We start from the raw sequence: 22,755 nt of genomic DNA, 5'->3' as shown, positions 1-22,755 counted from the left end.
ACAGGCCCTTAAGTCTGTTTACCTCATGTCCTGACATGGTTGGGCTGGGTCTCAAGACACTAGATCTGTCTAAAACATTAAAGAACCATGCCAAGGGGCCCAGCACGGCCTAGCTGGCCCCCTAATCCAGATTCACTTTCTGAATGGCCCTTTCTCAGGTAACTGAGGTTTCTGGCTACAGCCAGGCTGAGTAGGTGTTTTGAAAATGCCATCTTGAGCCAGGTAGAGTTGTGAGGTCTTCAATAAACCTTCCCTCTAGACACAAAGTATCTATCAAAATGCCTTTTGTTCCCCACTCCACTGCAACAACAAGTTCACACTCAGGCCAGAGAGCCCAATTTCTCCAGACCACTGGATACAGAAGCTCTGTTCTAAAGGGGTTGCAAAGCCAGTGAGAAAAGATGCTTTGATGTGTAAGATTTTGGTAGCAGGGAGAGCAGAGCAGGCAGGATGCCTGTGACTGACCCATTCCCCATCAGAGTCCCGGGATCACCCTTTCCCCAGACAGAACTTCAGCTCAGAGTGCAGAACCTATATCGACAGGCTGGGGAGAGAGTCCCCAGGGTCTCAGTTATGAAGCTGGCCAGGCTCAAAAACTTGGCCAAGGTTCAAACTGAATACAGTATGAGCTTTGACAGCAAAAAAGGCCAACAGTGAGTTGCTTTTAAAGGACTATGTGTGAGAGGGGAATCCTCGACCTGATAAGACACTCAGGGCTCCATCCTAAGCAACAACCTGAATTGCCTTCCTCTTCCATTGCCCCACAAACAACAGCAAGCTGTCCATTAGGGACCAGGATAACCAGTTTCCTTGGGTGGGGGGGTCATGCAGAGAGAAGTGCTATTGGAGCCCAGCAGAGGACCAAGCATCCGGACTCACATAACCTCCACTAAGGGACTGACTGGCTGCTTGCCTACTAGACAAGGGTTACCACCTTGTCTAGAAAACCCTCCTCAAAGAGCTCAAGGTCCAGAAGGAAAGGGTGACAATGACAAGTGACACACTCTGTAAGAAAAGATAAGGCTGGGAAGGTGGCTAAGTAAAAATGCTTGCTGCTCAAGTATGAGTAGCTCCACTTGGATCCCCGTATCAGAAGCTGGACATGACAGGGCACCCTTAATCCCAGTATGGGAAGGTGGAGGCAGGAGGACTCCTGGGACTTGCCAGCCAGCCAGCCTGTCTAGCCAATTCTCAAGCTCCAAGTTCAATTAAGATATCTGACTCAAAACACAGGTAGATATGAATGAGGAAGACACCCAGCATTGACCTGTAGCCTCCACATGCCCTCTCAGCCCCAGAGAGACACAGACAGCATTGCAGCCATGCCCTCCCTCTGGTGGCTGAACCTTGGGTGGGGGCCTCTAGCCTGTCCCCTCACAACACTCTCTCTATGCCCTGTGATGCTCACACCACCAGAGTCTGCTCTAGTTCTTCCCTTCTGGAAAGATCTAACTCCCTAGTAGGTCTAGGGCAGGGCTCTCTGGAGGCTGCCTGAGTGCCCTGGTGCCAACCTCGGCCCTGAGCCAAGATACAGAGGAGGCCAGTCACAGGGGCCTTGCTTAACGCCGCCTGTCCTGCCTCTTCCCCCACTGCACACACCCTGTTGCAGCTGTGCAGGTCTGCCTGGGCCCCTTCACCCATTCATCAGGCATTTGATGGCACTGGCTGCATGCCAGGCTCTAGGGAGACACAGGCATAATTTTTACCCTCTGGAGCGTCTAGTGAAGTGGACAGAAAAAGACACAGAAACACATATCAGCTATAATGCAGGGGAGAGGTAGGGCTAGAGATAAATACAAGGGACAGGTAGGTGACCCTCAGTTCCCTCTCTGAGCCTCTGCTGAAGCTGTCCCTTTGCCTTTAAGCCCCACCTATAAACAGTTAGCTCTGCTAACTCTCTGTCTCCAGCACATTTTGTTATCACCCCTACTGACTCTTCATGGGTTTAGAAGCAGATGAAGAGAGTAGTGGATGGCTCGTCAGGGAACTGGGTATCTGGTCCGATCATCTCCATTTGCTGGTTCCTGCATTTGAGGAACTCACTGGCTACAGATAGGGTACAGGCAGACATGGGAACCAAAGAAACACTGATGGAACAAGCATCAGCCCCAAGATACCAGCACTTCCTGTGTGCCCAAGGTATGCAAGCGCTGCGTACTTGTATAGGCGCCACTTCCCAAATGAGGCACAAGGAGGGGATGGCTCTGAAAAGTAGCTTTCATGTGTGAGGAACCAGGCTTCTGACTCCAAATCGGACAGCTGCCTCCATCATTATGCTCTGCAGCTGTCTGTATCCTGCAGTAATCCTCAAACCTACCCTGGGTCTGAGAGAGGCAAGAGAGAAACGGAAGGAAATATGTAGTTCTTCATAAAGAGCCCAAGCAGTGCCACGTACTGGGCGGGGAAGACACGGCGAGTCAGGGCCTGGTGTGGTGATGTTTCCTGGGGACCATCACTGCCTGAGCAGTGTTCTGTGTAAAAGACACAAGGGTCCCAAAGAGCCCAGGGTGGACTTTGCTTAGCAAAGCCTAGGATGACTGTGACTTTTACAGAGCCCAGTGTCCAACTGGTGTCCATGTTTATGGACCTCTTAAGGTATGGGCAGTATCTCATTTAACCCTCACTTTTTTTTTTCTTTTTTTAATTTTACAGGCCAGGAATGGAATACTCAAAATAAATAAATAAATAAATAAATAAATAAATAAATAAATAAATAAATATTTTTTTGAAAAGTAACAGGCAGTCATGGGGAAAGTATAGAATAAGACATAACAATGAAATGGCAAAAAGGAGATATACAGCCTACCTCAACAACTATTTAAAATGTTAATGTGTTACATGCTCCGATTTAAAAGCAGTGCTAAAAAAAAAAAGGCAGTAGTTGGCAGAATTTCTTAAATGTTTACAAGATACTCTTTCTATTACAAGACTTAAATAATTTGAAAATACAGAATGGAAAGAGACAGTAGCACTCTGAAAGGCAGAAGCAGGAGGATCTCAATGAGTTTGAGGCCAGCCTGTTCTGTATAACCAGTTCCAGGCCATCCAAGGCTACATTGTAAGACTCCGTCTCAACCCCATACCACCCCAAGGAAAAGGAAAGAAAAGAAAAAAGAAGTGCCAGAGAGTGCAGATCTCCAGCACCCACATAAAAAGCCAAGGACAGCAGCACATGCCTGTAACCCAGGTGGACACAAAGGACTCCTGAGGCTTGCAGGCAGAGGCAGGCAGATCTCTGTGAGTTTGAGGCCAGCCTGATCTACAGAGTGAGTTCCAGGACAGCCAGAGCTGTTACACATATTCCCCTTTCTCGAAAAACAAGAAGAAAAAAAAAAGAAAGAAAGAAAAGAAGAAAGTAAAGGACTGAAATTATACAAAATATGTTCTTTGATCAAAATGAGCTAAAATCTAAAAGCATATAATACAGTTGAGAAATTTACAGAAAGTAAAGGTCCAAAGGCCTGTTCATACTCTCCTAGTTTGTAAAGGCCACTTCCTCCTCAACCCATGTTCTCCTTGCGTGGTAGATCTTGAACATTTGCAAGCAGGTAGGTATCTTCTTCCCCATTCCTCACACCACACACACAGATTCTGGCACAAAGTCAGGTGTGGTGTCACACACCTTTACTCCCAGTACTCAGGACATAGAGGAAGGGGGATTTCTGTGAGTTCTAGACCAGCCAGAGATTCACAGTGAGACCCTGTCTTAAATAAATAAATAAATAGCTTCGAATGAAGCAGCCTTTGCATTTTAACAGGTCATCTTGCAGCTCTCCTCTTCCCTGGGGAAACCGCCACTCTGTGGCCAGTCTACAGAATATCCTAAATCTTCCCAAAAGACAGGAGCTAATGTTTACAGGACACCTGATCCAGGCGCTCTTGCAAACCCTGATTCATGACAATCCATCCTTAGAAACCATACAAGGATGGGTCCTGTCCTTTCAATGGAGGGAAACTCAGAGTCTGCTGTCAATGTTGCAGAAGCAAGACCCAATTAGTCTGCCTCCAAGGTCCCTCCTCTTCCCACCAGCCCATACCTGTAATTCCCAGAAGGAATGAACAATACTTTTGAGAACACTGGAAAGCCAATGTGGCCTCTGCCTTTCCTCCCACCCCATCCCAAGGATGCTGCTCTTCCTGGGCAACATTTTCAACCAAAACGTGGTATATCACACTCTTCTCAAGAAATGATCCAACTAAATCTTCTAGAAATAGGTCCCTAAAGGGGGTGCTGATAAAAAACCCCTGAAAGTCGGGAGAACCCAGAGAGTACACAGGCAGTGGGGAGAGAGGAGCCCACAGAGGTAGGCTGGAAGCTGAAGGTCAGCAGGATTTCAGTAAGGTCAACCATCACATCAAGATGGCTTGCTTGGACCTCTCTCCGGAGCCAACAGTTAAAGTAGAGCTCAGTTGGGAAAGCTGAACAGATTCCAAATATCAAGGGATGTCCATGTTCACACACCCTAACTCCTCATTCAGCACAGTAATCCAGAGAAAGAAAGAAATTTGTCTTAGGACATACAGCCAGGAGCACAGCATGGTTCCAATATTAAGGTCTTAAAAAGCAATACTTCATGCCTCCATTTAAGAAGGCCCCAGGTCTTGGCAAGACTCTGAGGAAACCTGGGACCAAGGTTAATCGTACCACTACATCTTTTTCTATGCCTTTAACACCATAGCTTCAGGGAACTGCCGTGCAAGCATGGTACTAAGAACTCCTATTTAATCCTCAACCAATCCTCTCCTCTTTCCCACCAACAAACCTGAAAAATTCCAAGGGGTCAAAGGTCAGAAGAGCACAGCAGCAAGTCCAGGACTGGAGCTGGGACTGCCTTGTCTCAATAACTCTTTCTGCAAATTTTCTTCTTAAGTCTCAGGCTTGACCTCTTCTTTAGATGCCTTTTTTTGAAACTAATGACAGAAACACAAGATGAATAGAAGCCTCCAAGACACAACTTCTCCCTGAAGACTGTGAAAACTACCCAGCTGTTCCCGAAGTGTGGCTGGCTAGGTAAGGCCCAGTGGGTGAGTAGCTCTGAAGAGGCAACAGTGATTCCCACGCCTGGGATCCTATGAGAGATTCTGTGTCTTTTCCTTCCAGAAGCCACACACTTCCCATATTCTCTAGTACTGTATCCACAAGTGGCTTCAAAATAAAGCCTGCTCTCCCTAGGCCATCAGATACCCCAAATGCCTTCCCCCGACTCCCCAAAATCTAAGTCCAATCAGTTCCATACCCAACTTCCTTTGAGCACCTATGGTCCCTAGTGCCCAGGAAACGAGCATCAGATCCAGCCACAGGCAATCACATCTCTGAATGGGGTTCTATGGCTTCTTCTGAGAAGTTAAATTTTTAAATAAAAGCTGTTGACGACACATGCTAAACAAGGGAAAGGGAGATTAGTAATCAACACTCCAAGATCACAGCAGAAACGCCTGTTTCATGACTGATGAAACAAAGTAAACTGACCATGAACCCATGGTCACTTACCCCAAGGACACACAGATGACTACTTCAGTAGAGCTGTGGTCAGAACTGCCAAGCAGGTGACCACACATTTGATACCTGTCTTAGTCACTGTTCTATTGCTGTGAAGAGACACCATGACCAAGGCAACTCTTAGAAGAGAAAGCATTGTATTGGGCCTTGCTTGCAGTTTTAGAAGTTTAGCTCCTTATTAGCATGTAGGGGAGCATGGCAGCATGCAGGCGGACATGGTGCTGAAAAAGTAGCTGAGAGTCCTACATCCAGACCCACAGGCAGTAGGAAGAAACCTTAAAGACCACCTCCAGTGACACACTTCCTATAAAAGGCCACACCTCCTTACCCTTCTCAAATAGTGCCACTCCTTAAGCATTCAAATAGATAAATCTTGGGTGGGGGAGGGCATTCTTATTCAAACCACCAGAGCAGTCCTTCAGACCTGCCAGGTCCTCAACCACTGTTTGGCTCATCTCTTCCCAGCTTTGGGGTACACACACACACACACACACACACCCGCCCGCCCCAGTTCGTAGGTTTTCCTGTCCAGCCAGCTCTAGTTACCAGGCTTGGTGTGGAAGTGAATGTGTTCCCTGATCCTCCCAGTGACTACTAAGCACAGAAACTAGCTGCTAGGAAGGCAGGTGAGCACGGCTGCTTGGAACCTCTCAGAGGGCTGCAGGGTAGGTGCAGAGAGCTGCCCATCTTTCTTACCCAAGCATTGTGTCGGCATCAAGCCCTTCCTCAGGCCTGGTCAAGATGCAGGACCTCTGCCAAATGCTGGCACATTCCTTGCATTTCTCCCGTCTCTGAGCAGCTGCTGTAAGCCCTTTTCTCCTCTGCTGATTTATTCTTTATTGTTCCTGAAATACACCCAGAGGCCTTTGGCATGCCACACCAGGCACCCGCAGAACATTCAGCCTAAGCCCCAAGTACACACCAACCAGGCACTCTGGGACCTGGGCCAAGCCAACAGGAATGATAGGCTCTAGGGTCAAACCCAATAGTCAGGAAGACCCAAGATCCCACCTAACCCCTGGTCTATGGTCTCCAGAGCTTTTCTTAGGACTGTAGAGGCTGAGGTACATTTGAGAAAGAAGACATCTGGAAGGCCTAAATTAAGCCTCATCACTCCCTCCCAAGCATGTATGAATGGCCTAGCAAGCCCTAGACCCAAACTCCAAACTGGGCTTCTGGTTGCCCTGTAAAGTATATTGGGGAGGGAGGCACAGAGGGATCTATCTTTCCAGCCCTCCTCAAACATCTTCCCTTCCAGTCAGTCCAATGCTGCCCTAATTCTTACCATCTCACTGTTCCCCATGCGTATGAAAAAAGTCACAAGAAGAGTGGGGCTGTGTGGTAAGAGAGCTGAACAGGGTGTAGTGTGCAGCCTCTCCTTTGTAAGCCTCAGCCCCCTTATCAGTAAGTGGGCACAACAGTGTTAAAGCCACTGTGCGATTAGATGAGGTAACGCATCGATGAAGCGCCTGCACAAAGCCAGACCTCGATAAATGCCATTTCCTTCCCCCTTCTGCTGGACCTGGGAGAAATGAATGGCTTGCCTCTCTCACCTTCACAGCTGGCTGGCAGCAGCTCTGAGCAGGCAGGGCAGAACAAGGAGACAAGGAGTCCCAGCAACAGTGTTGAGCTCTGTAGACGTGTAAGACATCTGGTCAACAGACTCAGGAGACAGGGCTGGCAAGAATTCCAGAGCACACACACCACAGGCCTCCTCCTCCTCTAGACTCAACTGTGCCAGCAGGGACTACAGGGACACAGTGGGACAAAAGTATTTCCCAGAGAACACTGGCAGCCCCCAGGATGAGCGGTCACCCTCCTGGACTCACTCTAAGAAGAGCAATAAAAGGGAAGGCGCCATGGTCTGGGAGAGGCTGGGCAAGGGTGGCCACAGGAAGGAAGAGCAGAGATGGCAGATGTTAAGCCTGCTTTAGAACGTAAGCAAGCCTGCTCGGAAGCCATGGCGATGAGTGTGCCACAAGTGGAAGTACCCGCCTGGTTATTTTGGGCACTTCTGTCCAGAGCCGGCAAGGGAAGGCTACTTACTGCTGGCAATGTGGAAGGGCTGTTTACTCTCAAGTGTGCAAGCCTGCAGCAAGGACAGAAGGCACACCAGCAGCCATGTACAGGGGCCTTTACCCCTTTCTTCCTCTCCTAGCTGTCACTGCATGTGCACTGTGTAGTCTGAGTACTTCTGCTTTCCCTTAGATACACACACACACACACACACACACACACACACACACACACGGCTGAGCCACACCCAGGAGCTGAGACACTATTCCTCTGCGTTCTTTCTGCACTGCACTCAAGTCATTCCAACTTCCAAAATGGGAGGACAGGGACCCTGAGGGTGACACCAGATGTAGTAAGCACATCCCTTCTTCCCACTCTTCCAAGGTGAAATGGGAACTGACAACCTCAAGCAACTCCTGGCCTCTTGGCCTCCCTATGTGGTAAGGAAGAAGTTTAGCTAGAATGACCCCCAAGTGTTTTCCAGCTCTGGAATAACTCCCCAAAACTAAGAGCCCAGGATTATGAACTAAGGCCAACTGAGGCCTCAGACCCAGTGAGGTCACGTGAGGACACAGGTGTTTGCCCCAGGAGCTGCCCCAGGCTGGGAGGGAGAGTTTGCTGGGAGGAGTTTGAAGCACAGGCCCACCTGCACAGCACAGGCCTCTGTCTGCACTCTAGTGGCCTTCCCTTCCCAACTGGCAAGTTTTGGCAACAGTGGGCTGGACTAGGGCTCCTGTCTACCCAACTTGGGAAACGCCAAAGCCCAAATCCCCTTACCGCATTCTTTCTTCTCTGGAGCCCATCTTCCCTGAGAATCAGGATGGCCTCAGGGAATCCCTGGCTGGCTGCTCGCCTGCAGGACCGCCCTCCCTTCTAGCCTGGGTGAACAGACCTCACCCAGGCTGCTCCCCTCCCCCTCCCTGAAACTTGGAGGAAGAAGCTATGCCTGGAAAAAGCACCCTCAGCCACAAGCTCCCTGTGGTTGGGAGAAAGGCAAAGGGAACAGGGAGCACCTTCCCCGGCTGGCCACTGCATGAGGCGCCACTCCAGGGGAAGAAAGAGCAACAGCTGCCAGGGAAGAGATGGACCAGACACCCTGGTTCTCTCTACCAACCCCCTCCCCCACCGGCCCACCAGCACAGTAAGCAAAAGGCTCTGGCAGGGGGACCCCTCTCTCCACCCAAGAAAGCCTCAGCTCTTTGCTGACTGACATGTGGCAGTTTCCTTCCTATATGTTATTCCAGCACTTCTCATCCTTGCTCCTACTTTGGGGAAAAGTGCCCTTGAGTGGGACAACTCCCACCCCAACTCCACCCAAACCTCCATCCAGGCCACACTGTCAGGGTACAGGTAAGGAAAAATCCCTAAGTACTTTGTCCTAGGCTACAAAGCACCTATGCCCACCCAGGTGAGCCATTCAGCCCAAGGCCTGGGAGGGTAGGTTCCCCAGAGCACAAGGTGACCTCTGGGAAACCGAGCTCTTAACTCTCTTCTCCAGGGACAGTCTCTTCCTGGGTAGCCTGAAGCAAACAAACCACTTGTAACCCAAGACCCAAGGAGTCAGAAAACAAACTTCACTTGGGCAAGTTACAGCAGCCCCCCACACTGATTTCCTACCAGAAGCAGAACATTCTTCATTTCCTGCTCCCCGGTAGGGGCGAAAAGCAACCTGGAGCTGGACCTGCAACTAGTGAATGGATAGCTAGCATTTATTACAAACCTACTTACTCTCAGCCCATCAATTTGCATGCGTAATCTTTCACCTTTATAGCCACTGTACAAAGTACTATTCTCCTCTCCATTTTACAGAGGAGAAAACTGAGGGTCAGGAAATTAAACAATGCACAAGGCCACTCGGCAAGTGGAGAAGCTAGTGTACGAACCTGGGTGCTCAGGGGCCATTCCCATGCACCCACCAGACTTCCTTCAGTCATTGCCAGGTGACTTGTCCACACACCATCCAGGAGTGGCGTTGCAGTGTGGAGGCAGAAGTGGGTGTGGACAAGTTTTGCTTGATGGCTCTGGAATTTGAATTGTTGATGCCCCCCCCCCAACTGTTACAGTTCCCAAGTGTGTGACTGTGAGAGCTCATGTAAGTGTGTAAGAGGGAGTGGGGGGAGGGTGATCTGGATTCCAAAGAGCAGCCTCCAACACAGAAGTTATGCTGTAATGTTTCTGATTCATAAAATGAGCTCACAGTCTCAGCGTCCTGAATGCTGCTACGAATGCAAATGCAGGTCTCCCTGCTAAGAACTGGGGATTTCAGCATTCCCAGCCCAGGGTGCAGTTTCCTCCAGCCACACAGGGAGTTATGATGAGAAGTAATTTCTCCAACAAAAAGCACCACTGGCTGCATTTCCTGCAGTCTCCAATGAGTCAGGAAAAAGTAGAGTCATCCCACACACACACATACACCATACACCAGCTGGCCCTGCACCAGCACACACGCGCTCGCGCACACACATGCATGCACGCACGCGCGCGCGCGCACGCGCACACACACACACACACACACACACACACACACACACACACACACGAAGGGTGCCAACCTGTCCTAGCCAAACGAAATGGCCGGTTTAGCAGATCCCCAGACAGGAAGCTCTACAGCTCTCACTGTGAGGTCCCTGTGAGGTCAGGATGACAGAGACAAGGGTTCCCAGAGGCTAAATGCAGAGTGGTGTCCAGGAACAAGATGTACCAACCAAACACTAGTATCCTTTGTGGTGGACTGGTCCTCTTGAAATTAACAATGAGTAAGGTGGGCCCTGCAGGAGAGGAAGGACTCATCTGCCTTCCTCACAGCAAATCCCCTTTTCTTTTTCTGAGGCAGAGACCACATAGCCCACCCAGGATGGCCTTGATTCATGAGCTCAAATCATTCTCCCACACAACTGTCCCATACCCACCTCCCAAGTATCTGGGACTAAAGGGGTGTGCCACTAACCTTGGTAAGTGCTTTTTCGGGGGAAATGGGGGCTGCTCACTCATTTACCTAACAGGTACAAAAATCTTACTAGATGCCAGGCGTTGTGGAAACAGCAGAAATTATCAATGTTTGCACGTATTAACTCAGAGTCCTCACAGCAACTCTATGAAAGAGAGCCTATGCTGCTGATACCATCCATGTGTGCAAATAAAGAAAGCAGCAGATGGGTTTCAGAAGAAGGCCTTCAGCAGTGACATGTGAAATAGCACAAGCAGCAATCTCCCAGCTCCTCATGTCCTCACCGGACAGCAGCAAACTTTCCTCTTGAGTGACATACGATCAATGTTAAAGATTTGTGGTCCGGGCTCACTAGCCAGGTAACTCCATCTTCTACCCAATCCTGTCTTTCTCCAGAGGCCTTGGTGTCAACAAGCCTTTCCCCAGGTTCTGCAGCCATGGGGAGCCCTCAGCTGCATCTCCAACCATCGGCATGTTGCCACCCCCCTTCCACTTAGTAAAAGCAGCAGCCCAGGATTTTAAAACTAGGGCTATTTTTAAAATCTCATGTTTAAAAGTTAAACTTCCATCCTTCCGGGCATTCCAAGAACTCTTTCTTGAACTGAGGGGTTCTACCTGGTGCTTGGGGCTGCCACAAAGACAGCTGACAGGCCTTCCCAGAGCAAGCTGTAAACCTGGGGACATTCTCCAGGCTCTTTCACCCCTTGACCCCTGGGAGCTCCAGACCAGAGAAACCAGCCAGAGGCCAATGCAATTAGGATGGAGACTGGGCCAGGGCTGTGCAATGAGATAGTTTATCACAGTAATTGAATGTTTACACCCTGCAGAGCAGCAGGGAAGAGAGGCCCCAGAAGTTCTCAACAGAATAGTCTGTCCCTTTGGGTTCTGGAGTCATCTGACCAGGCAGAAAGAGGACATTTCTCTGAGGCTAAAGGTGCATACTTTTCCTGGTCTCAGAACGACGGCTTCACCCCCTCAGCTGAGGCACCAAAGCTGGAGTCAGAGGTCAGAAATTCTGTCTTCACCAGATCATCTTAGTGCTAAAACTTCAGGGTTAGGATAACCCAGGCCTCCAGGCCAGGCTCCCAGTGCTCGATGAAGCCACTTTTCCCCTCCCCAAGCACATCTGCCAGCCGGGTCCCCTCCACTCACGTGCCACGGGGGCCTCAGAGACCAGCCACTGCTCCCCTATCCTGCCTCCCCTGAGCAAACAGGTCCGAAGAGGGATGGTGGAAGCAGGAAGTAGCCACCGAAGTTGTAGCCAACAAAGTTTAAAACAAGACAAGAAACTTCCCCTTTCATCTCTCCAGCAGCTCAGGCCAGAGATGGCTTGGAACACTCAGTGGCCTCCCATTTGGGTGCCAGACGCCTCCTCCAGGTCTGCCTTGGTTCTGAGGCTTGAAAGCCCCAGGTACCCAAAGTTCCTCGGCTTCCCAAAGTCCTTTTAAGGCCTGGGGGGGGGGGGGGGCGCAGCGGAGGTCCACATGCCCCTCATTGTGCGCGTGCGAGGCGGGGAATGATTAACTCCAACGAGCCCGCCATATGCAGGGCCCAGACGAACCCGGGCTCCAAAGCTCACGGCAAGCACCATGGAACACAACACCGGGCCACGGACGCGGGCGTGCGGGGGCGGGCGAGACAGATGACAGGTCTGAGGTGCAGCAGCACGCGGGGTGAGGCGGCTCCACGCTCGTCGTCCGGCCCGCGCGCGCTCAGAGCTCCAGCCTAGGCCTCTCCAGCCCTGGCCCGGGTTCTCCGCCTCCATAGCGCAATCGCCCCCTCCCCGCCGCAGGTCTGTCCCCGCGCGGACACAGCGCCCAGCACGCTGAACGAGAAGAGAAGGGACGCCCGCTCCAAGTTCCCGCAGCTCGCGAGCCTCTCGTCGCGCCTCCCCGGCCGTGCCGCCAGCGGGTCCCTGCGGTCACCACGTTTCTCGCGCGCGCGCAGGAGCAGCGAGCCGCAGTCCCCCAGCCGCTGGTAGCGGGAGTGGAGAGGCTCGGGAGGGCTTTGCAGCCGGGGCCGCGCCTGGGTGGGCGGGCCGCGGGCGAGCTGCGTAGCTGCACAAACACGGCGGGGCTGCGCTGCACACGCAGCTGCGGGGTGCGGGCCGGGCAGAGGAGGGCTACGGCGGCCCCACGTACCGGCTCCCGCCGCCCCGCAGGCCGCAGAAGTTGGCCGCCGGGGGCCCCGCGTGTGCAGTGCTGCAGCCACCTCCTGCACGGTCGCCCCGGGATCCCCTCGCTGGTCCAGCCGCCTGCAGGCCTCGGCCGTCCCCCGAGCTACACCACTTACCCAGCTCCCGCTCGGCCTCCGGCCCCAGCAGTCTCCCTTCCTTCCGCCGCGGGCCGCCGCCGCCGCCACCGCCTTGGGTCGCCTCCGAGGAGCCCAGCCGCCTGCACGCACTCCCGGATTTTAAAAACAAACAGGCGCCGTCGCCTCCCCGCGGCGTTAGCGGGGCTTTCGCCAAGCCCGCGCCTCCCGAAGCGGGGAAGTTTGCTGGCAGGGCCCGGGCGGGACGTGCGTGCTGTCACCCACTGCTCGAGACACGGCAGCGTCGGCGCGCCTCGCGCCCTTACAGTCCGCCTGGAGAGCGCTCTCCCTCCCTGCGTGTCACCCCCAGTCCTGCGATGCAGTGTCAGGATTGCACGACTCTGACTCATCGGTTGAGCTCACAGCTTGAAGAAAAAAAAAAAAGGAGAGAGAGAGAGGGCGAGAGGCAACAGCGAAGGAGGAGGACTCGCTGGCGTGCTACAAAGGATTGCACAACTCGAGGCTGGGAGCGCCGAGCGCCCAGTGGCTGGCCGGCGCGCGCGGCACGGCGGCGAGCAGGAACCAGCTCTACCACTTCATCAGCACAACTGTCTCTGGGCGGCCTCTCCGCCTGCAAGCTCCGCACCGCCCACTTCCTGCGACCAAATAAGGCCAGGGAGGCGTCTTTAAACCTCAGGGCGGCTGCCCGGGTTGGGGATTTCCAGCAGACCTCACCTCCACTTGCAGAGGCTTTGGCCACCCTCCACCCCAAGCCTAGGCCTGAGCCGTCCCCCCACCCCATGGCTCTTCTGTAACCAACAGGCCACGCGGCTTGTTCCTTGCACACCAAGGTCAGGAGGAGACAGTGACGAAATGTTTGGAAACCCATCCAGCCTGCCAGGAAAGTGTGTGGTGGGGGTGTGTGTGTGTGTGTGTGTGTGTGTGTGTGTGTGTGTGTGTGTGTGTGTGTGTTGGTGGACAGGGCACGAGTCGCTTTCCTCCACAAAGAAAACTGTGGCTTTGCAGACAGTAAAGCATGATGCACAATCCTCTCTGAGGCACTTTATTAGCAGCCTTGCTGGGTTTCGATTTCTAAGCCACCAGCCTGCCCATGGTATGAAGGTTATAGAGAAACCAGCCCTGTCCCTATAAAGGACTCACGTGACCATTACTTAGGAGATGAAAAGCTCCTGGGTTGAATTCTCACAACTCAGGCCTAAGTTGAGCAGCGTTGCCTCTAGGCCACATCGCCGTCCTTCTCTCCCCCTTGCTTTCCTTAAACGGCCCTGACATAATTTTCTGGTCCTAGCCTGTGATGCCTCTTTTCCTGTTTGGTGAATGACGGGAAACTCAAGAGGTCTTCCAGAGCTGAGGGAAAGTCAGATGTATTTTGCTATTTGGATGTTGTTGCTTCTTAAGATGAGTCAGAAGGTTTTTCCTTTGAAGGAAAAAACCACTGAGGAACACACTATGTTCTGAGAGACACTTTCCCCTGCGACCCATCCTAAGTGTCAGGTGCATCCTTTCCTGTCTCAGAAGTGGAAGCACAGCGGAATGGCTCTTACCCTGAGATTGCAGGGCCTGGGCCTTCACCTCACCTAGAGAGTGGACAACACAGACAACAGGGGACATTCTTCATAGACACTTGCAAGACCTAAGAGGCATGGTATCCCCATCCATCCTCTTCCTACTCTTGCTGGCTTCATTGCTACCTGTGTGCACCTGCACCTGGAAGGCACTCCTTCCCCCAGAGGACAATGGCTTATTTGCCCTATGTCATGACAGACAGGTCAAAGAATTTTAGCTACAAAATACCAGTAAGCATGCCAGGGGACTAGACCAGATGACATCTGAAAAAATCTCTTCCGGTTTAACATCCATGATTCTGTGAACCTGAAAATGAATGGAGGAGCCTAGGAAACCCCTTTCTACAAGGAAAAATCCAGACGCCCCAGCCCCAGTTTAGCATCCGCTATGACAAGTCTCCAAACACTTCCCCAAACAGCGACTGAACAGCTGTGTGAGAGTATTTTAGCACTCTCATTCATCGGATGGGAACACAGGACCAGAGAGCTTGCATGCCTTGCATGAGGTCACAGGGTAACTCAATCATCTGTCACCTCTCTTCCTCTGGTCCCCCAAAGAGAAGGTCACTGACCAATTGAGGTACACGGTATCCCCCTGCCCCGCCCCCTCATACAGGCTAGACTCTCCATGCTCCTGGCAGAGGCCAGGTCTAAAAGTCATTTTGGTGTTTCCATTTGCAGAGTTCTTCCTCCCTGTGGCAGGCAGTTCATCCAGGTGAGAAAAAACAAAAGCAACACACTTGGTCTCCAGAGTCCTTCATTAAACCTGCAGCCATCCTGACCTTCCTAAAGGCTCAACCCCTGCAACTAACCAGGGCCTGCCCAGAGGGAGCACCTGAAAAAGAGTATAAGCCAGTCCCAGGACATCCCCTAAAATGACCTAGCTGGGGAGCACATTCCTAGAAGAGTCTGCCACCATAAAGCCAGGCCTCACGGGAACCAGTGGGAATCCCTGCAAAGAGCACTGCTCAACCTGGTCTCAGGGGACTTCCTCTCCCACCACACAAACTGCTGGGCCCGTCCCAGAAGTCGCATGGGGAGGAGAGGCAGATGGTAAGATGCACAAGAAAGAGAAGTCAGTGGCCCCGAAGGAAGCCACCCTCCTTGAGCAGCACACTTTCTTCTTCCTTCAGCTACCCTTCTGAATTTGGGCCACCTCAGAAAGAAGGAGAGGGGCTGACCTGACAAGGTAGAAGCCTACCTCCCACCAAGCAAATGGGGTGATATAGAGGAAGCTACAGCCCTTCTGGGAAAGCCTTGGAGGTCAGTCTTCCTGCAGATATGACAAAGCAGAATCACTGACTTGTGAAGTGAAAGTTTTGGTTTTAGAAACTGGGGGTGGAGGTAGAGGGGTAGGGAGGTGTTCCTGAGACTTCACCCAGAGAATGCCATTTTTTCCCCTACCACCCCACTTCTTCGAAAACCACAGGGGACAGAGAAATGCAGGGCTCCAGGTCCCTGTGTATCTGCCAAGAAACACTCCAGGAAGCAAAGCATCCTGGACTGGATTCCCAGATCTGAGTGTAGCCTTACAGAGGTTTCCTGGGATGATGTCAACTCTCATGACAGCTCAGAGTAAGACAGCACTCCCCTGAGTGGTCATCACCTATGTCCAGCCCATTAACCTGTTTAGGGTAGGGAGCAGGATAAGGCTAGAGAGGTGGCTCAGCAATTAAGAACACTTACTCTTGCAAAGGACGTCGGTTTGTTTCCCAGCATGCACATGGTGGCTCACAGCCATCCATAATTCCAGTTCCAGAGAGTATGACTCCACAGGCACATGGCACTCATCTGGTGCACACACACATAGGCAGGCAAAAACGTTCGTACAAATGGAATAAAGACATTATTTTGTAAAATCTTCCAAGGGTGAATTTTATGGTACATGAGTTAAATCACAGTAAATGTTATAAAGAATGGGGAGGGGCTTCCAAGAAACCCAGGGTCCTACTGCCCACCTCTCTACCTCCATTAACTCCCTGTTGGCATTGTTCACTACAGAATAATGAAGAGCTCTAGGACTGGAATGCAGCTCAGTGCATGAGGCCTTGCATTTAGATGCTAGGGGAGGAAGCGAGGGAAGGAAGGGAGGGGTTGGCACACTTCTCTGATCCCAGAACTCAGGAGGCAGAGGCAGGAAGACCAAGAGTTTGGGGGCAGCTTGGGCTACATACCAATACTGTTCAAAAAACAAGCTTTCTTCTCCCCAGCCTCCAAGTTTGCATGCTTGTTCTTTCTCTGTTCCCTCCCTTCTCCACTGAAGTCAGTACACGTGAGCGTTCGCATCCCTTCACTGGGGGCACAAATACTAACAAGGACACAGTAAGTCCACAATGTCAGGCTCCCTATGTCCCTACTGCTATTTCCCTTTGCAAAATAAAGATGCTATCTTTAGGACCTCCTTGCCTAGAGCTACAAGGAAAGAGAGAGAAAGTTGTGGGAAAGACAGGAAAGCAGGACTGAGGATGGATCCTGTCTAAAATAAATCTGTTCAATCTTGGGACAGTTGTCAAGAGCCTTCTCTGAGCTTTTTGTTGTTGTTTTGCCTACAATAACTCCACCCTATTCTAAGGGGTTATTACTGTTATTTCTCAGTATTTATTCCTCCCACCACTTTCTCCCTTTCAAGAACTTAATTCCAGGAAATATCCTTAAACACACACTCCCACCCAAAATGGCCCCATTGGTCCTAGAATGACCTCTGCTGGGCTCCACCAGAGGGACTTTTTCCAGCATCAATTTGGTGTCTTACCTCAGATGTCCCTCCACAGCTCCCCACTTCATGCCTTTTGTATCCTTTCCACAACACTGAGAGTGTGGGTTGATTAGGGACATCCCTCTGATGGCCGTGTCTTCTTCTAATGCCTGACCAGGTCCTTCCTGAACGAGTGGACAGCTTAGAACCAACCTAGTCAGAAACTTAGATGGAGAAGCCTCTGCATGTTGATCTCTTTTACCCCTGAGAACCAGGGATCTCCTCCTTGGTTCCCAGTTACATCACCTGTTCTGGGGAATGCCTGCAGCACCAGACCCCAGCTGTCTACATCCCCGGGTACTTCCCACTTGTCCCTCCCCTACAGGCCTAGCCAGGTTCCAGTGCCTTTGTCAGGCCTGAAAGAGAGCTTCTATAGATGTCCCCAGTTGCTGCTGTCACTCTGGGAGAGATGTCTGGCTGGGTACAGTGAGAAGCACAAAACAGGTGTGGCTGCCAGGGAGGGCTGGCCAGCAGGGCCAAGGGACAGAGACACCCTTTCTTCAGCAACAAGAGCTGCCAGTTTCCCAGATACCTCACTTCAACACAGTCCCAGGCCCACTCCAGAACCAGCCCTGGACAAACTCCCTTGTTGGCTATTGGCTAGAACCCAGCTTCTCTATCTACATCATTACAGTGAGCCAGGAAGGATCCCCAGAGATCCAGTGTGTGCAATGGAGCCTGCTTTAGAGTAAAAACAAATACTGATAAGTCACAGACTGGAATCCAAAATTCATAGTCTTGGGAGTATCTAGGTTAAAAACACAGGTTAAGACCTGAGTTCAAATCCTGACTCACACTAACCTGATGACCTTGAGCAGGCTACTTATACTGTTGCTCATCTGCAAAGTGTGGACAAGAGAGAGTTTTAAATATCTGGCCCACACTAGCTTTTTGATTTGTGGTGGTTATCATTTTCCTCACTTCCTTAACTGATCTCTTTGCTCTAGCTATACACGCTGTATGATCCCCAAGCCACCAGAGTGCCCATTCCTTAGTAGTTCCTACCACCTACTGCCTAAAGCTGGGGCTGTAAACCAGACTGCTAAGACACTCACATTCTCAGGACCTTCTAACACCGTCCGACTTCCCAGCCCCGTCCCCGCCCAACACAGACAGATGACCTGAGGTTCCCAAGATGCCTTCTCCTCACTCTTCCTTCTCCCGTTGTCTGCAGGTAACCCACGCCCAGGTCTCCCAGCAGTACTTCCAAGAAGCCTTTCTTCATTCCTCCAAGCAAGGGAACCTGATGCATACATGGTGTTGGAGTTCTCTCATTTTACCAGGCTGGCAATTGAGTGCTGGCTAAGACGTCACCACTGCCCCCACCAAAGGATCCTCTGACTAGAGTGTGGCCATCTGTGCTGTAGGGCTGCCTGTGGGCTCCAGCTTAGCTTCTGTTTCCCTTCCTCTTGATAGCACTTCCTCAGCAAACCCCTGACGCTCAAACCCCTCTTAGATCTCTGTTTCTACACAGTGGTCCTTGGGTTATCTTCACTCCATCATCTACACATCGTCCGACTCTGTTTGCTGGCCTTCTCTAGCTCAGAGCAACATGGGTCAGATCAGAGTTCCTCAAAGGCACAGCTTAGATTTTGGTAACCCTGACGTCTGCACAGTATCTGCACTCTGTGGGTACTTGTGAATACTTTGGCAAGAACTTTCATAAAACCATATATAGGTAGATGGCAAGTAATTGATATATGGATCATAATTTAATTGCTACTTTCATTTTTATTCCATTTCACTGATTCTATGGTGTATATTCCCCCCATTTTAGCACCTATGAAATCAGGATGCTGTGACAAGGGATAATGTCTATTTGTTGTGGTTGCTGCTCGGTTTGGTTGGATTTTGGTTTCTATGTGTGAGAGAGGGTCTTACTATGTTGCCTAGACTGATTTCAAACACCTGGGTTCAATCCATCCTCTTAATTCATCTTTGCTACTGGGCCCATATGCCTGTATGAATGATTTAAGGACCATAATTTTCTCTTTTTAAATTTTTTATTTTATTATTTTTAAAGTGTGTGTGTGTGTGTGTGTGTGTGTGTGTGTGTGTGTGTGTGTGTGTGTGTGTATCAGTATGTGCACATGAGTACAGGTGCCCAGAGTCCAGAAAAGGGCATTGGATCCTCTGGAGCTGGAGTTACAGGTGGTGTAAGTCACCTGATATGGGGACCCAGCTCAGGTCCTCTTCAAGAACAGTATGTGTATGCCCTCTTACTTGCTGAGCCAACTCTCCGGCCCCATTTTCTCTTTTTAGCTTGACATAAAATAATAGTACCTATTGGAATCAGTGCTTCTTTAGGTTCAGTGGTGCATGATATTATTATTACTGACACACGGCCTCCTGGGTCCTAGAGCCTACAACATGAAGTCCACTGTGTTACAAGGCCTCCTGTCTAAGCTTGGTGGCTGGCAGGCATTCAGGCTCTCATAAAGTAACCTACAATGTTCCATGGAAATGAAAGACTCTTGTGTCCAGGTACCTCGAGAAATCCTAATGAATGCAGGTCCATAGCATGTGGTACAGACTGAACTTGAGCAAAGATCTAAGCTTGACTCTTACTCAGTTTTCTGGATGATCCTACACAGGACCTACCTAACACATCTATTGAGGGCATGCCTGACCAGCACCCTGGGAGGAAGCCATGATCCCCATTTTATAGAAGAGGAAGCAGAGGTTGGAGAAGGCAAAGCCACTCTCCCAAGGTCATACAGATGCAATTCAACCTTGGATACAGATTCTGTACATCCCAAATAAGGAAGCTGAATAAAAGGAGGGGATGCAGGCTGGAGCCTGGTAAGCCGTTCTCCCCCTCAGAGATACTAGATCTAACCAACATATTATCTTTCATTTCTAACTGACTTTACTGCCAAGTTTTTGGATTTTGTTTTTTAATCAGGAGATTTAGGGACTGGGGAAATGGCTTGGCAGCTAAGAGAACTGACTGCTCTTCCATAGGACCTGGGTTCAATTACCAGCACTCACATGGAGGCTTTCAACCATCTGTAACTCTGTTCTAGGGATTCTGACACCTTCATCTGGCCTCATTGAGCACTTCACACAAGTAGTATGCAGACAGATATGCAAATCTCCACATGCATAAAATAAAAATAAACAAACCTCAAAATTTTTTAAATAAATCAGGATATTTGAACTGAAAATTAGGGTTTCTGGTTTGTCATAAAAAAAAAAAAAAAGTTGCATCCAGGCCATGATGGCACAGGCCTCTAATCCCAGCACCTGGGAGGCAGAGGCAGGTGGATCTCCACCATGCCAGCCTGGTCTACAGAGCGAGTTCCAGGACAGCCAGGCCTACACAGAGAAACCATATCTCAAAAACAAAAAAAAACAAAACAAAATAACAACAACAACAACAACAAAAGCAATCAGTTGGAACATTAACTGCATCTAAGTCCCCTTAAAGAAGGAGTGGTATAGCAGGAGGTAAGGATGGCAGTCACTCTACATTACACACTACACATTCTAAGTTTCTGCTCTTCCTGGGCCTTCCTAAGCATGGGTTACTGTCATTTATCATCTCACTTGTGCCCACTTGTCATTTCATCATTCCAGTTTCCTGCTAGCCTTTCAAGTGCATAATCCCTAGACCAGACGAACTCCAGGGTCCTCCTCTCAACTTCTAAAGCCTGAAGTTTCTCTCCAGGCACTCTCTGGGTAGCCACCCACCAAGTAGGTCACCTCTGAACCTTCTGCGAAAGCTCCCCAGACAAGCCCCTGCCCTCTTAACCTCCTACCTCTACCTCAGGGCTCCCCTGGGCCTGTCATTTTACCACAGCACCACACCCCAAGCCCTACAACCCCTAACGCCCCATCCCACCCCCCCACCCGGCAATCAAAGGCTGAAGGCCAGAGTCACTAGAATGGTCAACCCCTCAGGTGTGAGGGTGAATCAGACAAGATTGTGGAGCAGGCCCCACCCAGGCAGTGAAGGAGGAAGAACGTTCCCAAGAGAGAAGCCAGAGATACATGTGAGCAGGGCTTCTGCAGTTGAAGGAGATGAGCAGGGTTTGACATATGCGGAAACACAGAGAGCAGATCGTCAGGAGGGAAAATGTCGTCTCAGCAGCGATTTTAGGATATGCAAATTAGAGCACCATTAAGGCCCCATTACAGCTGAGTCAACTTGAAAATAAATAAATATTTAAGACAAGAAAGCTGCTGTTGGGAGGGCCTGTGGGGAAACGGCCACACACACACCGTGGTGCTACTGTGATCTGCTTAACCCATCCTAGAATGTGGCCTGACACTGTATTTCAAGAATCTAAGACTCTGATCTTGGAATTATGACTAAGAGACTATGAAAACAATCCAAAAGACCAGCAAACACAGTTGGAATAAGAGATGCTCACAGCAACTGTCTATAGAGGCGAGAAACAGAAATCTCCTTTGATTGTGGTACGGTATGATACAGCAGCAGGATAAACTGTGAATGGGCTCCATACACTGACCATTCCGAGGAAATCACATGAAGTGACAAAATTAGCCCAAAGAGATGTGTAGAGGCAGGCTTGCAAACAGTCGCCCGCAGGAACACCAGACGCAATCAGGTGAGAAGTCTGAACAGTGCAGATTGTTGCTGTGGAATGTTTGTCCTGTCGGGCTGATGAGGATGGGTTAAATGACAAGGATTGATGACGAGCCTGACCAGGATGGGGAGCCACAGATTAAATTTCCTCAAAGTACAATACCCCTGGGCCAAAGTCCCAGAGGGGGCAGATAGGCTCAAGTCCCAGGCATCGAGATGAGGACAAGAAAGGAACACAAACAGGTGTGTGTGTGTGGGGGGTGTTGATAGTTGTGGGCAGAAGGACCCCAGAACTTTATCTGGACAATCTGAAAGACACTTGTCACATAAGAAGTGAAGTCACCCAAATAAACCCACACCATTTAACCTCCAGCATTCTCCGAGCTGACTCTTATCAGCATGTGTACTCTCAATTTTACTAATACCTCATTTCAGCAGCTTCGAAGGTGATACCGGAGCTCTTTGTGGGCTAGCCTAGGAACCCAGAAACCAGTTATAGCACTGTTTCTATGGAAATGTATTTCAAGCTTCAAAAAAAAATGAGCGGCTGACAACCCTGGGGCACACATGTGGTCTCTAAATTAGGGAACTGAGATGGGCTGGTCCTGAGCTCAGGAAGATGGCCTGCTACTTAGAGTCTGTAGTAATTAATATTCGACCACCATCAGTGATCAGAGCTGAGCTCACTGTCGGTCGGGATAGGGTGAGGAGGGAGCAGAGCACATAGGAATGGACACTGTGTACAAGGGAGATGTGACAGCCTTGACCCTGGCTCCAATCACACGCACATGGTATCCTGAATAACCCTCGAGCATCCAGGCAAGCCCCGAGTGAACCCACACTTTTCCCAATTCCTCTTTGACCCTGGCAAGCCTCCAGCCACAAGGCCCTTCTGATCACAGACTGAAGAACTCCCAGATCTTGGACAGTTCTGGAATTTGGTTTTTAGTAGACATATATTTAAAATAACAGGGTCCTAGATAGGTCTGGACATACCCAGGCCTATCTCCAAGTTCTGTTACAGTGGCCCTTGTTTCAGCAAGCTCCAACCTGCCCACTCAAGATACACCCAGAGCTCTGTAGCCCCACCTACCCTAAGACTTCAAACCCTGCCAAGGAGTCTCCATTTCCTCCTGGGGTCACAATCCT

General features: G+C 50.5%; 1 protein-coding gene across 5 annotated transcripts in view; it reads right to left on the bottom strand.

Moving 5' to 3' along the window:
- Mideas (mitotic deacetylase associated SANT domain protein) overlaps positions 1-22,755 on the bottom strand; it is a 64,586-nt gene that overhangs the window by 26,695 nt on the left and 15,136 nt on the right. For 2 of the 5 annotated variants that reach the window (XM_027418476.2, XM_027418479.2), the window contains exon 1: positions 12,756-12,890. The exons of 1 other annotated variant lie outside the window; for it this stretch is intronic. The gene's annotated coding sequence lies outside the window, so the exon portion shown is untranslated. Of the gene's footprint in view, positions 1-4,763; positions 5,122-5,237; positions 5,533-12,755; positions 12,891-22,755 lie in introns of those variants that run through there. 2 more of the 5 variants (XM_027418478.2, XM_035444989.1) reach the window with 2 other exon arrangements.

The sequence above is a fragment of the Cricetulus griseus genome, chromosome 5 (assembly GCF_003668045.3).
Source record: "Cricetulus griseus strain 17A/GY chromosome 5, alternate assembly CriGri-PICRH-1.0, whole genome shotgun sequence".
In the NCBI taxonomy this organism is placed as follows: Eukaryota; Metazoa; Chordata; class Mammalia; order Rodentia; family Cricetidae; genus Cricetulus; species Cricetulus griseus.
The sequence above is the reverse complement of the archived record's forward strand: the minus strand, read 5'-3'. Positions and strand labels throughout refer to the sequence as shown.